The following is a 15012-nucleotide window of genomic DNA, read 5'->3' on the forward strand; positions in this document are numbered from 1 at the left end:
CGCAGCGTGTGCTTTGATTTGTGCGTATCTATACTGTATCAGACAGGGTACAAACAAATTACTCAATGAATGACACACAGACCACATTTTAAGGCGAGTAGTAGTCTGAGTATTACGGTAGAGGCAGCCCTATGTGCGGTTTCGTGTGCGCACTTGACTTTACGGTAAGTGGCAGCTCTGTCGGATTGTTTGCGTCTCCACGGTTTGTGAAACTGAATACTGCGATGTGAATCCACACACACACACCACACACTGTGCGCACTCGTTGCAACACGGCGGCTTCACTTCGGAGCAAAACTCCCTGAGACGCTGTTCAGCTTCACCGTGTAAGTATTGTTAGATTTCTATGAAGTGCTCTACTAGTGCTTCATGTTTTTGCTTTTGTCTTTCCCAAGAACTAGAATTTTACTTGAAGATGCGTGTGTGGTTTTGTTTTTATCTGTCAAGGTATTGGGGAGTTATGATTCATTCCACGTAGCTGCATGATATTATAAGATCGTTCAATTAAAAAACAACAACTATTTCTTCACAAGGCGTTTTTATTAGCAAGGTGATTAAATTGTATCGTGACATTATGTGATTTTTCTTGGTAGGCTAGAGAGGCAAAGTTGAGCGTGGCATTCAGAGTTGTTGACGGGCAGCTCAGTCAAATAAACCTTACTGAAGAAAGGCAGTAAGTTACTTTTGACGCGTAAAACTAGACTATATAATGCAAAGAAAGCGTTCATCTTTATCAGATGATCAAACCCTCCGTTCCTTTAAAGATTTTATTGTGTTGTGCAATTACCCGTCGGTTGCTCATACACCCCACCCAGTTAGGCTACTGTGAAGTTATTTTCCAGCGTTAGTAGCCAATGTTAAGTTTAAGTCCTCTAATGGTTACTTGATAATACAATCAAGAGGCCCCTGAAAAAACGTGTTGTCAGTTTTCAACATAAGCTATTCTGATCCCAACACAGAGGCGAGCATTTATAGTTGTGGTCTTATCCCACAGTAAAAGCTCTTCGGTTTGACCAGCCCCAAGTACAACAGGGATTTGAGCGCTGTAGTCTGTTTTTCATGCTTCAGTATGAAGTTTTTATATATATATATATATATATATATATCTATAAAGAGCTGGACGTCTAGAATATTTTTTTTTTATTGAGGGAAGTCAGAATTGGATGTGAAAGTTGATTGACTGGTTGAATAAGACAGTAGGAGCCAAAAATAATAGTCTTTGTGTCTGTCTAGGGGGTAGACATTGCCCAATTAAGGCAGCACTCCAAGATATTTCATAAGAAGCAGACCAATGTGGCAACTATGTTATCATCATCAGAAGGGAGAGGGGAGGCACTGACAGCGGTGTGCAGAGAGTTTGGATGAAAGAATGAAAGGAGGTGTCGGTGTATATTCATCTGAACAGCGCAGATGCACTGGGCTACTTTTTCCAGAAGATTTGTTGGTGAAGTAAAGTGCCGATAATCAAACGAGACAATGCAGAGGCAATGGGGGTATGCTGGGATAGCTGTTCATTCTTGGGAGCCGTAGATCATACACTGTGAGAGTCTGCTTGACACACCGCAGTTAAGGTTTGTACTTGGTATGTTAAGACTTGTCCCAATGCAGTTTAGCTCTGTTGCAGCACAGAATGTACAGTATTGTCAGCACTTATGGATTGAGCTGGAGCGTCTTGTTTAGAGGTCTGCAGAAGAATCACTTTATTATTTATATATTTATAAATTATTTATATACTTTAGTATTTATATTACAAGTTATATTCCATTGCCCTTTTTAAACTCTTGAATGTCTTGATGCAGTTTCCCCATGGGGATCATTTAAGTTCATCTCATCTCATCTCATACCTGCAGTGTAAACTTTCCTTTATTTGAACCTTCAATTACTGAATGCATGGTAGAGCAGACGAATGAATAGTTTAATTTATCCTTCAAATTACCTTAGTTGCTTAGTTGATAATTGTACATAGACATCATGATGCCAATTGTAATACTACAAGTATTCAACACACAGAACAAAAGCTAACCCAAGGTGCTGGCTTGGGTAAAAACAGCAACCAGTAACATGTGGGAACAACATTGTGGCTCTTCTAGTCTTTCAAAGTGAAGAACCATGAAGAAAAATGAGGAGACACATGAAAGGATCCCTCAGCAAGACACCTTGTTAATAGCTTATTTGGTTTGTCTTTTCCATGAATCAGGCCTTATTACCATGGCAGCGGTAGTACCGCTCTGCTCTAATCATCTAATGATCAGGAATCAACATGTCATCCAGAGTCTGTGGGCGGGCGGGGGATACTAATCGGACAAGGAAGTAGGAGGGATGGATAAGGGGCTTCCTTCCTTGTTCTTTGTGCCCATGGTGACAAAGTTGCAGCATTGTGGAAAATGAATAAAATAGATAAGGAGTGGGCAGTAGGGTGTTGGATGTCTGTGTTTAGTCATCAGCATTGTACTGGCGGAGGTATAGGTTTGACAACATCTTTATCCTTTTTCTGTGGAGTTAAAAAAAGCAAGTGTCACCACACCATAGGATATTTTCTGCTCTCACCAACTTAGCTCTCTTTTCGGCAACTAGTTAAGTGGCTCTGGTAACTGGGTCAGATCTGGCCTAATGATGACCTTTTGGAGTGTCTTTTTCATTGAATGCCTCTGACAGCAGGATATTGTCACCTCAGCCAACCCTGCTTTCAAAGACTCTTTCAAATGATCACAAGCTCATCCTCCTAATGGCTCTCATACGGGATAAAAGCATGACTAGACTCTTTATCACACAGAAGCGGCACAGCTATACTTTTCATTGGGCATCCAATTCAGCACTCAGGTGTGTGAGAAATGCTATTATTGATGTTCTGAGGACAGTGGTCTCAAGATGAATGTTGGGATGTCAGGTGAAAACACTGACATCATATTTGGGCAGCTGTTCACCATAGTGAATAGCAACGCTGCCCTTCAACTGGAGAACCTGTGTTCAAGCCCTCATGTTGGCAAGTTTCCACCCTGCTGAAGTGTCCTTAAGCAATACACTGATTCCCTTCCAGTTCCAGGGGTGCTGTTGACCCGTCTGACCTCCTTATCACAGGGGGGCAAATTAAAATAGAATTTCCTACAGGGACCAATTGAGTATCAGAATATTATTATATTCCTAGAAAACTTGGAGAAGAACAAGATTCTTTTTTCTCTCTCTGTAATTTGGATATATTAATGTTTCGATTGCAGTCCACCAGGCAAGGAAAGAGAGATAATCTGGTCTCAGTGGAGCTGGGCTGTGAAGCTGAAATGAGCCTTGGAGAGTTTAGCAGCAGCATATGTAGATAGCTGAGCTTCTCTCTGTAGACTTTGTGATGGGGCACTGAGGCAGGCAGCGGCACCGAGTGCAGCCCTGGGCCATCCCTGTGGTCCTTTGCACGCTGCTGGCATACTGCATGCTGGGTAGCCAAAGCAGATGGTGACCCCTTTTTCAGTTTTAACCCTTCAGTGATTAATTGATAGTCCAGTTCACAACGCTGTCCACCTCCAATTGCTCAAAACCAAAGGCACTACCCATTGTAAGCATTATGAATTTAGTGGTTACTGAGGTTAGTTACATGTGTAAATTTAGATCTTGAGAGCTTGGCATCTTGTTTGAGGTTAGTCTTGATTCTGCCTGAGGTGCTTGTCCCTGGCAGAACACAGTGGTGCAAAGTGGTTTCTCTAGAGAGAGCTGTTGAGGATCGTTGCCTCAAGACCTTGTATTTTATCACTGGATTTTCTTATACTCTGTGAATGCATAGGAAGTCATTCATTTTTAATCACAGCAGACTTTGGGCTTTGGCACACAAGCCTTTAGGTATCAATGGAGAGAAGCTTTGCTTCAGTTACACTATTGCTTCAGGTTTATTATTAAAATGGCAAAAAATAAGATTTACCTCAGCAAAATGGTGGTAAGCTATATTTAGTTTCATCTTTCTGCCCTCTGGTACCTCTCTCGGGGACTATGTATAACAACAATACTGGTCTATCATAGAGGAAGGCTTTATTCCTGGAATCCTCCCTTTTTAATTTCCTTACTGTCTGGTGTGTCAGCGGGTTATCCAAAGGCTTTAATAATGACCCTACAGCAGATGTGCTTGTGTTTATTTCCAGTGGACAAGATTAAAGAAGCCAAGCCCCTATGTTGCTTTTCAGACAATGCCTTTTTATGGCACTGATAGGCTGCCCAACTCATCGATGATATCTTGGGAAAACAGAAAGCAATTCCATTGTTGAGTGGTGGCAAAAAGCTGTGGACAATTGCTGTGTGTATTTGGCAAGGCATTTCCCTCAGGCAGCTCCAGGTGTCCACAGAAAACCAGCAAAATCTAATTTTAGATTCATTATCTTTTATAATCCATTTAGTTCCTATTGTAATGTTTTATAGAAGATGTCATGTTATCTTTTGGTTTGGGTTGTTTTATAATATTGTGATGAATGTGCATGGCAGTACTCTCATAGTTCTTATTCTGCAACAATCCTAGCTGTTGCATACTTTTTCATTTGTTTAGGAAAAATATTCCTGTGGCTTTTTTGGGAGGTACACATGTTGTTTGTAGTTTGCCAAGGGCATTTAATTGACTTGCTATAGTAAATGTGTTTTTCCATCTAAAAAACCTGTGATTTCTAACCAACAGGTAATCTTTAAGGGCATCCTGCCGGACATTTGGTGTAAGAACAGCATTGGAAGCATCATATATCATCTTCAACCAGGGGTTAGGAGCAAGGCGTGTACCCCATATTTCAGAGAATCTCTATTCAGTAAGTCATAGTTTTATTATTGTTGTATAAAAGGCCATAGTCATTGAGTCTGTATTCACAGTCGCTCTGAAATGAGGCATGTGTAAGGTTGTGCTGGTCAGCTGTTCAGAGAGAGTTTTTTACTGCAGACTAGTTGCTTGGAGCCTGTATGTATTCATGCTCACAGTGGGGCATTGTGATTGTTTGGGCTGGTTGTCTGTGTGTGCATGCAACATTTTTTTATGATGTGGTGTCACATTTCCCCCTCGCCTTTTGGACAAAGTCATCTTTCACTTCTCCCCAGCAGCACTCGCGCATTAATGCATCAGGTCAAACAGTTTCAGCACCAGTACAATGGTATATCTGGTCGGTCGACCCCTGGGCAACCTTTTACCGGAAGGACTTAGCTCTTACAAAAGGATGAAAGAAATGGAAATGTCTCTAAATGTTAAGACTTGAGGCGGCAGCTTTATCTCTCCATGGACGCTCCCTATCACCGCGGAGCTGTCCCCATGGAGGTTGCCAAAGTAATCCCTCTCCTACAGTCACTCAGTCTTTTTCATTTACTCATTGATTTCATTAAGACGTGGGAGCTCAGCAGTAGATCATCATTCACATTCGGCCACCACTGATCTGACTACTGTTACCAGTTTACTGCCTTATGGTCACTTCATGTGCTGGGTTCATTTAGGGGTTGATTCAGTATAGTAAAGTTTTTTTTTTTTGGTAGGAAATGGAAACTACTGATTTTGGTAATATTTTGTCTGAGTGAGAAAAATATTATTCTTTGAAGAAATAATCTTGATACTTTCATATAAATAATTGTCTGCTACTCTCTATCACCAGATTACCACTTTAAGATGGTTTCTGTAGCGACTCCAACAAGTAGTCAAAAGAAAAGTCTTGCAAAGTAGCAGAGATCAGACAAAACTTACTTTTACCTGTTCAGAAATTTCGTTTGTATACCACAGAGTATAAGAATTTTTTGGCCGTGCAAACTTGAATGAAAATCAATTGGTCTTAATTCATTGTCAAATACACCAACTGCTGCATTAAATATAGGGCAGATGGATTCTCTAATGCTAATTAGGCTTAGGATTTATATTTTGATCAATATGCTTTTATTTATTTATTTATTTCACTCCCAGAAAGTGTTTTAATCTGTGCCAGTCTTATGAAGTAATGAGCAGAATATATACAACCCATGTTTTTTTTTTCCTCTCAGCTTCAGCAATGCTTGAGAGCTGGAATGCCAGCACTTCAGATTTTAACCTATACCACATCCACTGTACAAAAAGATTCACAACTGTGTATTTAATCCATTGTGGTACGGGCAAACTAATCAATCATCTGGTTCAAGTTAATTGAATCATCCGGTTAAATATAGGTAAATAAATGTAGAAATTCAAATGTATGATTTATTTCTTCTTTAGGTATTTGTGTGGGTCAGCTTGGGTCACAGAGTAGATGGGTCCAGTCCAGTCCAGCATGGCAGACCTTTGTCCAAGAATGTGCCACTGAAGCCTGTTTCCTGTTGTAGTGGTTTAGATAAGGAGGGTAATCTCACTCATATGACGCAGCTCCCAAATAGTTTTGATTTGAGTATTTATATCATCATCATGTTCTTGGACCATCCAGGCCAGACTGGAGGAGCAGTGTTGATATCACCGGCCCAGCTGGTGACCAATGTTCCCGCTTAAGTCAGCGGTGCCCAGTGCAGTGCCATGGAGGAATATGAAGTTTCTGTGCCAAGCAAACACTGCAGTGGCTGAATTCACTGATTAGTTGCAGTAAGCAGAAAGGGACACATGACCCGTCCAAACTGTGTTTATCACGTGCAGTGCTCTTTTTTTTAACTATACTGAATTTAAAATGGTTTAATATCAGTATACTGAAAATGCCAGGATTTGAACTTTTTGTCCAGGGTTGATTGAGTAGATGTGAGAAAAATATTAGTTAAAACAAAATGAATCCCACAGTGTGGTTAGTATACTACTAGGATTGTGTGTGTGTGTGTGTGTGTAATTGACAAAATTCAGACATGGCAACAATCTCAACTGCAGGAGCTCCCTTTATAAACATTTCACACACTTTCACCCCTGGCATGCTGCGATGAGTGACACATGTTGGTGACACAATCCCAATGCGAAATGTCACCCATGCCTCAGTCACATACCGTCTGTACAAACACAGCCACCTAGTCTTTGGACTTTCACATATATTTCTGTTGATCAAAGCAAGTTAATTTACCAGATTATATGTTTTTTTTCCTAAGGTCTAACCCTATCACAAATCTCTATTATTCTGCAAATTTTTGAAGGATGAAGCATATTTAATGCAGATGTATGCAAATGCATGCTAACAACTTAGCCCCCTGTCATGCAGATTGATTGAAACCCAAGGTATTATATCATTCAGCCTTAAAGCCAACCAAAGCTGATTATCAAATCCGAGAATGCCAAGTCGACACTTGTGACCTTGTGGAGAACGTTCTTCCCAAGTTGTCTTAGAGAGAACGATCTTGTCTTGGAGAGAACTGTAAGAAAGCGCAGAGATGCTTCCTTACAGTCTGAGATGGGCTTTGTGCTTGATGTGCGCAATCAATTAAGACACAGAGCTGTTCATTTTGTTTCAAATGGCTCTGAACTGTACATTATAGTGCTGCTCGGACATGATTCGTTGTCCTTGCAATAAATGTTGGGGCTTCCCTTTCGTTCTCGTCAGACAAGTCACCATCCGATGCATCCATCCGACTGGAAAGTAAACTTCCGGGATGTTTATCTGTCCTCCGTCCTCATGTTGTTTTGTTTTGGAATCGTGCTTCGATGATTGGATATTACGTAAAACGCATCACGGACACAAGAACGCACAAGAACACATATCGAGAAACACCTTGCACATGCCAGATCCTGCATATCAACAGTTGTTTTTGTGTGTGTGTATTTGTGTGGCTAGTACGCACATGCTTTGCCTCGACGGCGCTGAGAAAAATCCCTCCTCCTGCCCTGATAGCAGCTGATGCCTTTAGTAACAGTAGCAGGTTTGATCCTCAACTTCTTTCTAATGCTAGAGCTGTCAAGCCCTGTAACACAGAGGCTCTACTACAAGACTGGCTTTGTTAAGACAGAGCTTTATTGTCAAAGCGTCATACAGTTTTAATACTCATTGACTCATATGTCCCACTGAGTGAAATACTGTCTGAAACACATTTTGCCTAATAACACCACACAGTAATCCCCAGGCTGTGCTCATTTCTGTCATAATGACACATTAATTTTGATAAGTTGTGGTGCTTATTTTGTGCCTCTTTGAGAGTATATCCATTATATTTGTCAAAGCAATTGAATAGTACGGCTTCAAAGAATAGCTTGTCAGTGCTTACTGTCTAGCAATATTTTATTGTAAGGAATATTTTTGGGGATTGTTTGTACTTTTTCTGTACTTTTTCCAATAGAGTCTGTTGGAATCTCTAATTAAATGTTGAGCATGGTAATCTGGAGGTTTACTTGGATGTCTGTTCCAAATGCAATTTTATGGCCATTCAAGCAGCAGACAGTCTAAAATGTAACCAGTCTCTTACATAGCTCATTCATTATTGAGCGTGGACAATTTTGTGGTCCTGACAGGCTTTTTGACAAGAATGAGGCAGTGAACAGCTTCTTGTCCAATCAGAAGTTTAATTTTCTTCTAAATAAAATGCAATCATGCAACCAGAAGCAGGCCCATGCCGAGGGAATAAGCTGAACTTGGGCAGATTCTTTATTAGGACCAGGAGACAACTGCAACCTTTTCCCTGATTAGATCTCTACCTCATCATGCTTTAACATCAACCATGCTGTGCAGGCATTGATTGGCCACTGGCTAGGGTTGATTCCCTCATTTGTTTCTGTGTAAACTCACCTGAGCCCTCATGGCATTTGTGGTGCTCGGTAAAAACCTGATTAGCGAGCTGCGTGGGTGTACTCACATCCTCTGAGAGGTAGCTGTGACATAAGTGAATATGAGTTAATCCTATAGACTGTGACATATATTAGCAGCAATGACCCAACCATTAAGAACCTTTTCCTAGGTGTAAAGCAGTGGGAAATAATCATAGTTTTAAGCATAGAAATATTTATTTAAGGAAGTGAAAAATCACTAACTTTAAGACACTGAAACACATGGACACATGAACAGAAATACATTGTGCAGTCACATCTTTATTCACCAGCCTTGGTCTTACCGGTTCAGTATTTCAATAGGTCTCCACTGATTGCTGCTGCAGTGGGCTATTGAACGAAATTTGTCCCCCATTTAAGTAACAGGCTGCGTGAGCTAGTTCTGGCAGCCTAATGTGGCTTGAATGCATCTGGGCAATGGTGTGATTTTCCCTACATCAAATGACACACACACGCACACACGCACACACACACACACACAAACACACACACACACCCACACACACACAGAGAGAGAGAGAGAGTTGGAGCTGTTATTTGAGATGGAAAGCTTTTCTGCTATAAGCCTCGGTCCAGAAGAAAGTGGTATCCTTTGTTTAAGCTTTGTTTATCTGAAAAGTGAGGCTGTCTCCACCACTCTTAGCGAGCTGCAGGCCATGTTCCACTTCCTGTATAAGGACATAACATTTCCGTGAAGAGCTGTAATGACCCCTCAGGAAATGTCAGGAATTCTTTTGGCTCTCATCTGATTATTTGCAGTCAATAGCTCCACTAACAAACTAAGGCTTCAAAACTGCTATGTTATTTGTGTGAAAAAAGGTGAGGTGCTGTTTAGAGGTATATATTGCATCTAAAGATTGTTGTGTATTATCTGCTGACAGACAAGGAAGATGTTGTGCTTTGTGAGAGATAATAGTATGCAATGTCCTCACTATTGATTATGTGTCACCAAGAACCTTTGTTATTTGCGCTGTGTCTATAGAGTGGGACAGTGATGGACAAACCAATCACAGAGGCTGAATAGTAACAAGGCTGGTGTGAACCTGCAGCTGTGTGTGTTGTGTTTTGTGGTGGGTGGCTGCCTACTGAAACTGAACAGTTCAATCAATTCCCCCTATCATTGCATTGGGGCAGGGCAACACGGAAACAATGACAGTGTGATGAAATGTTGAAATAAGGGGCTGTGTTTTGTGGCAAATTGATGGCCAGACTGAGAGCTATTTCATTTCAGAGGTAGAAAACAACTTTTTTGTACAGCGAGAGGTGGAAGATAGTGACCTGAGAAACCTAATACTCGTCATTCTGGGCCCCTTGGTCTCTAGAGCCATTAATGCTGAATAGCTCACTAAACCAACAACCGCAAACACTAACGATGATTTTATTGGCTGTTACTGTGGTTGAGACAATCTTGGTTACTCATTTGAGCAGCTTTAGGTAGCAAAGGCGTGGTTATTGTAGTGTGTGAAGCTGTGTACGTGTGTGTGCATGCACTGTTTGTTTTGTGTCACACGACATACAGATGGGTCAGATGAAGCCTTGGAGAGATGAGTGCAGGATTATATGACAAACCTCTTTCATGACACGTATTCAGGAGAAAAAAAGTCAGATGACAGCACTGCTAAAATTGAAAAAATTTAATGGAATGTCACATTTTGCTCGACGCCAAAATGGATGAAAACATGATGGATATTTTCAATCTGTGTTTCTGACCTTTACCAAGCAATTAATGCCGAATAAAGAGATCCTTAGTGACGCAGACTGAGCCCTCAAATGAATACTCTCCGTCATCCAAATGGGCTGCCTAGCAACCAGGTAGCGCTTCAGCAAACAAGACTGACTGAGCGAGGAGGCACCAAGTCAAAGGCTTGAAATAGTAAAAATGTGGCACCTCAGGGATCATTCTTCTTTGCTACTAGCGCTGTTTAATTTATGATGAAAGAAAATTGACTCTAAGTGGTTTGTTCCGATGATATCTGCAATCAAAAACATGACAGCAATTAATGTGCTTGGTAGCACTGATTGAACTTAATTGTTATTCTTCAGTACCTCAACAGCTTTTGTTCAGTTTCTAATGGATAGTCCAGAATACATGGTGATGAGAAATGCCTCAGAATAGGCCTGCTTGATAGTATTTCACAGGTTAAGTGTGACGTGACGTTAAAGATCAGCCTTCCATGGTGGGAGACAAGATGCTTTGATGTCTTTGCTGTTCACACTTTGGGGGCACCAGGAAGAACAGAAACTCAGTCGGCTGTGGACAAGCTGCCGCCACACACTGCTCTCCAGAGGCCAGGAGCCCCTCCAAACTGCTTTATTACTTACTCATTGATATGGAAGACAAAGCTTGGAGAATGTCTCAGCCCCACAGGTTTCACCAGGGACATGGGACATTCTGGAAATTACAAATTTGTCCCCCTCACTTTTTAAACCCAAGTTATTTAGCAGAGTCAATACGTTCAGAGAAGCAAACTATGGAGTGGTGTAAGGCCACACTGCTGTTTGGCACTGTAGTCTGTGAACAAGCCTAGTGTGTTTGCACGTCCTGGAGAGCTGCACAATCATAGATAATTGTATATTGCCATTTTGTTTCCACAATTAATAAGTCTGTAATTCAGCGATATTTTTTGTTTGTCAGTTCTTCTGAAAGTCCTGGTGTGGTACATCATGTGCTTCCGTGTGACCAGTTACAACTTTTTAATGTGCGACATGCACCCATATGACCAAAACAAAAGTTAAGATGGAGAAGCAGGCAGCTCCAGTGAGAAAGAAAGAGAGAAACCTTACATAGACCATCTCTGGAAAAATTTAGCAAAGTGGAAAAGAATGGATTGACCCAGCGTTAGAGAGGAAGGTCCTTCTCCCGAGTCTTAACATGAAAACGTTTTAGTTCCTAGAAGGGGCTCATCGTCTGTCATTTGGAGATACTTTGGTTTTAAACCAGTTGAAGACTAACAAGTACAGATTCAGAGATAACTATAGAAATATGACTACACTAATGCATATATTGTATATGGTAGCAAAGTAGGGGATTGAATGATTAATGCATTAAATAACTGGCCAAATGTAGATGACGTGATGTCACATTGAAATACTTGCAGCTCAGCTACAATGGAGTTTAATAGCAGAAGTCAAAGAGCAAGGGCTTCTTTTTATCATCATTTTGCATCAACGTTCAAAAATCATACAGACAGAAATCCATCATAGAAGAGGCAGAGATACCAATTTCTCAGCTGACAGTAGCCTCAATCAACCAGAACGCAATGCGTTTTGCGTAAGTAGCATGATTCTCACTTTTTCTCAACTGGAAAAACTTGCTCTCTTGCTCTTACTATGCTACTGATATCACTATCTGCTCTCTCCACCTATATGTACTGAAAGCAACAAATTCTAACACATTCTCTGGAGGTTGTATAAAGGCATTCTGGTTAGTGTAGGAAATCACTAACTGAAGGAGAAGGCAGATCGAGGAAGGTTGAGGGAAAGTGGGTGCACCAGAAAAGTGAATTACAACACTTCATCACAAAATAACTGCTGGAATGTACAGAACATCACAGACTGATGAAACATAACAGCGTAAGTGTATCTGGAATGGATTTTTCCTTTACATTTTTCTTTAAAGGCTGAATGCATTAAAGTAAATCTAGCTGAAGTATATTTCTGACATGCATAATGGCATTTGCATAATTTAAAACATGCATTCTAAGATTAAACAATGTTGAAGGGAAGGATGGAAGAAAGGAAGGGTGGAATAGATGGAGAAACGGTACAGATAAAAAATAGCATACATTCATGTTAATGTATTGTTTTGCCTAGATCTGCAGCTTTAAAAGGGATTTGTAGTAGGGCCTACTTTGAGTCATGTGATGATATATAGAAAAGTAGTAATGGGATACCCAGAACCTGAGCCTGAGGCCCAAATCTTGGGGGCAAAGACCTAGACCCTGTGTCAGGTCTATCTCTCAAACCAAACCCACACATGCAGCCCCAGCATTTCTGCCCAGGCCTTTCTATAATATGATGCTGTTTATCACTCCTGAATAGGACAGGACATTAATGCTTTTTTTTCTGCAGGCCACAGTGGCTTGTAAATCCCAAAAATTACCAGCCAAATGGCATTTGGGAATAGAGTAAGACCTCCAAATGATTCTTGGTTATGTGTTAATGTGACATGTAGACTAGTCAAACTTAACAGTGACAGGAAAGAGTTCAGAACCACCTAATGTGTGCACTTTTGATCTTGTGTCCTCCACTGTGGGAGAGAACAGGTAACACAACAGTCTTAACTTACCACCATTTCTAAAACTCCAGCTTCAAACTGCTGGTTTTATCCATCATTGCATGAATACTCATTACCTGTAGAAAGTCTGTACTTACTTTACAGCTACTCATATTTCTCTCAGCTCTTACCTAGATGTGATTGTAGCTGCAACTCTTCCGCTATAATAATGATCCTCTTCTCTTATGCTCCAAAGCAAAATCCATTTCAAAGCACTTTCAGAGGCACCACTGTATCTGTTACTGTGTGTATTTTAAGGGCATGAGTGTGTTAACTCTCACTGCATGGTTTCCCACGCACTTACTTATTTCACATGTTGCAGTGGAACATCTCTCTAATACAACACCACTATTATGTTTACAGACAGTATTCACATGAACTGTTTACACAGAAGCACATGTGGCCAAGAGGATATAAGCTGATAAGGAACTTTTTTATTATCTGACAGGCTTTCAGTGGTTTATAGCTGTAGGCTATTTTAATTTGTGTCTGATGACTGTTCACCGTCTATGACAAACATTTACAGCACAGCTGCCGTACCATTTATAAAACTTTCTAGCAGAGCTCAAAGTAGTGTTTGTAGTGATAGTTTTGGAGTATGCAAGAGTATAAAACATAACACTTAGTAATAGGTAAGAGAATACAAGAGAGCGTGTCTACAAGCATTCCTAAAACGCTATCATTATTATTATATTATGCGTGTATTATATGTTTTATAAGTCTTTATAGATACCCTTATGTTGTGTTGTAGATATGGTCTTCATCTGTACCTGTACACAGTGGTACCACAGTACCAATGCAGTTACTTGGTCTTGGTACTGTGATGGTCTCTTGCATGGTGTAGGGTCAATGGTTACCTTTTAAGGTGTTTAAAAATCTCTATCTGCTAAATGCCAACAGTCTGGCAGTCTAGAGTGGAAAGTAATTGGATGTACAAAGTTTTATCCACAAAAAACCATTTGTTATGCGTCATTTAAGCCTGCCTCATTAGATCAATTAATTAGACTCGGCTAACAGTTACCGTGGGCAACGAGCAGTTGACATCTGGTATTTCCAGCTACCTGTGGCTCCACTACATCACCGGGGCCCTGCATTTCTCTGTTGAGGTGCTGGGCAGGGGCATGCACATACTGTATTACATACTGCAGCAACACCGTATCTGTATATTCTCATATTTTTCAATGGACATCTTAGCTTTCTTCAACTTTGGATAAATTTGTAGTCCTTGGTCAAAGTTTTACAACCCTAGTTGAGGTGGTATTATAATAATGGAACAGAACCTCTGTTTCCACATTCCACCCTATCCTCCTTTGCAATTATAATTACCCTTTATCTTAAAATCATAGTGACAATGTAATAACATGGCAGCTGCAGAGATGAGCAAATCAGCCATAACCCTAAGTGTTAGTCACTGCATAACAGCAATAATAATAATTATATAAGTAGTAATAATTTATGGGTGGCACTGTGGCAGGCCTCTCTCTCTTTTGCTATAATTCTATCTTCCCAGCCAACCTGATTGATAGCACATTGCATGTAACAGAAAGGCTCACTGCTCGTCTCTGGCTTACAGTACAGGAGAGACGGAGCCTAGAAGCTTTGTGCTCCATCAACGTTGTTGGTGTGTATGTTTTTAGGTGGGGAGTCGTTTCTCCTCTGCTCTCCTCAGTATGTGCCGGATCCCTGCTGAGCTCAGATGGGTTTGCTCCTCGGAGGAGATGATTCACCTCCCAGCTGCGTGTGTGCAGAAAGTGTCAGCTCTGCTTTACCTCATCACATCCCTGCTGCTCCTGTGCTGGCTTCACAGTGAGCCTGCCTTGGCAAGCTGGCTCCAGAGATAGAAACACCAAACAATCACTGACAGGCCTCAGTGACCCCACACTAGCAGAGGCACCCCCCACCCAGTGCCCCACATGGGCCTATTGTAACAGATGGACAAATTAACTACCAGTCCTTCTTACCCAACCTTAAATGGTACATTGTGTCCTTGCATTGTGGACAAAGACTACAACAGTGTTCAGTCTGTGAGTGTCAAGTTTGTTTTTCCGTG

At 40.9% G+C, this 15012-nt stretch overlaps 1 protein-coding gene across 1 annotated transcript in view; it reads left to right on the forward strand.

Annotated features, from left to right (window-relative positions):
• Window positions 1-219: 219 nt before the first annotated feature.
• tp53i11b (tumor protein p53 inducible protein 11b) overlaps window positions 220-15012 on the forward strand; it is a 34355-nt gene continuing 19562 nt past the window's right edge. Inside the window, exons 1-2 of the mRNA XM_071513984.1 lie at window positions 220-326; window positions 4646-4769. The gene's annotated coding sequence lies outside the window, so the exon portion shown is untranslated. The remainder of the gene's footprint in view (window positions 327-4645; window positions 4770-15012) is intronic.

The sequence above is a fragment of the Centroberyx affinis genome, unplaced genomic scaffold (assembly GCF_046629955.1).
Source record: "Centroberyx affinis isolate AG114_WGS23_722 - 3 ecotype Tasmania unplaced genomic scaffold, CSIRO-AGI_Caff_v1 ptg000283l_1, whole genome shotgun sequence".
In the NCBI taxonomy this organism is placed as follows: Eukaryota; Metazoa; Chordata; class Actinopteri; order Beryciformes; family Berycidae; genus Centroberyx; species Centroberyx affinis.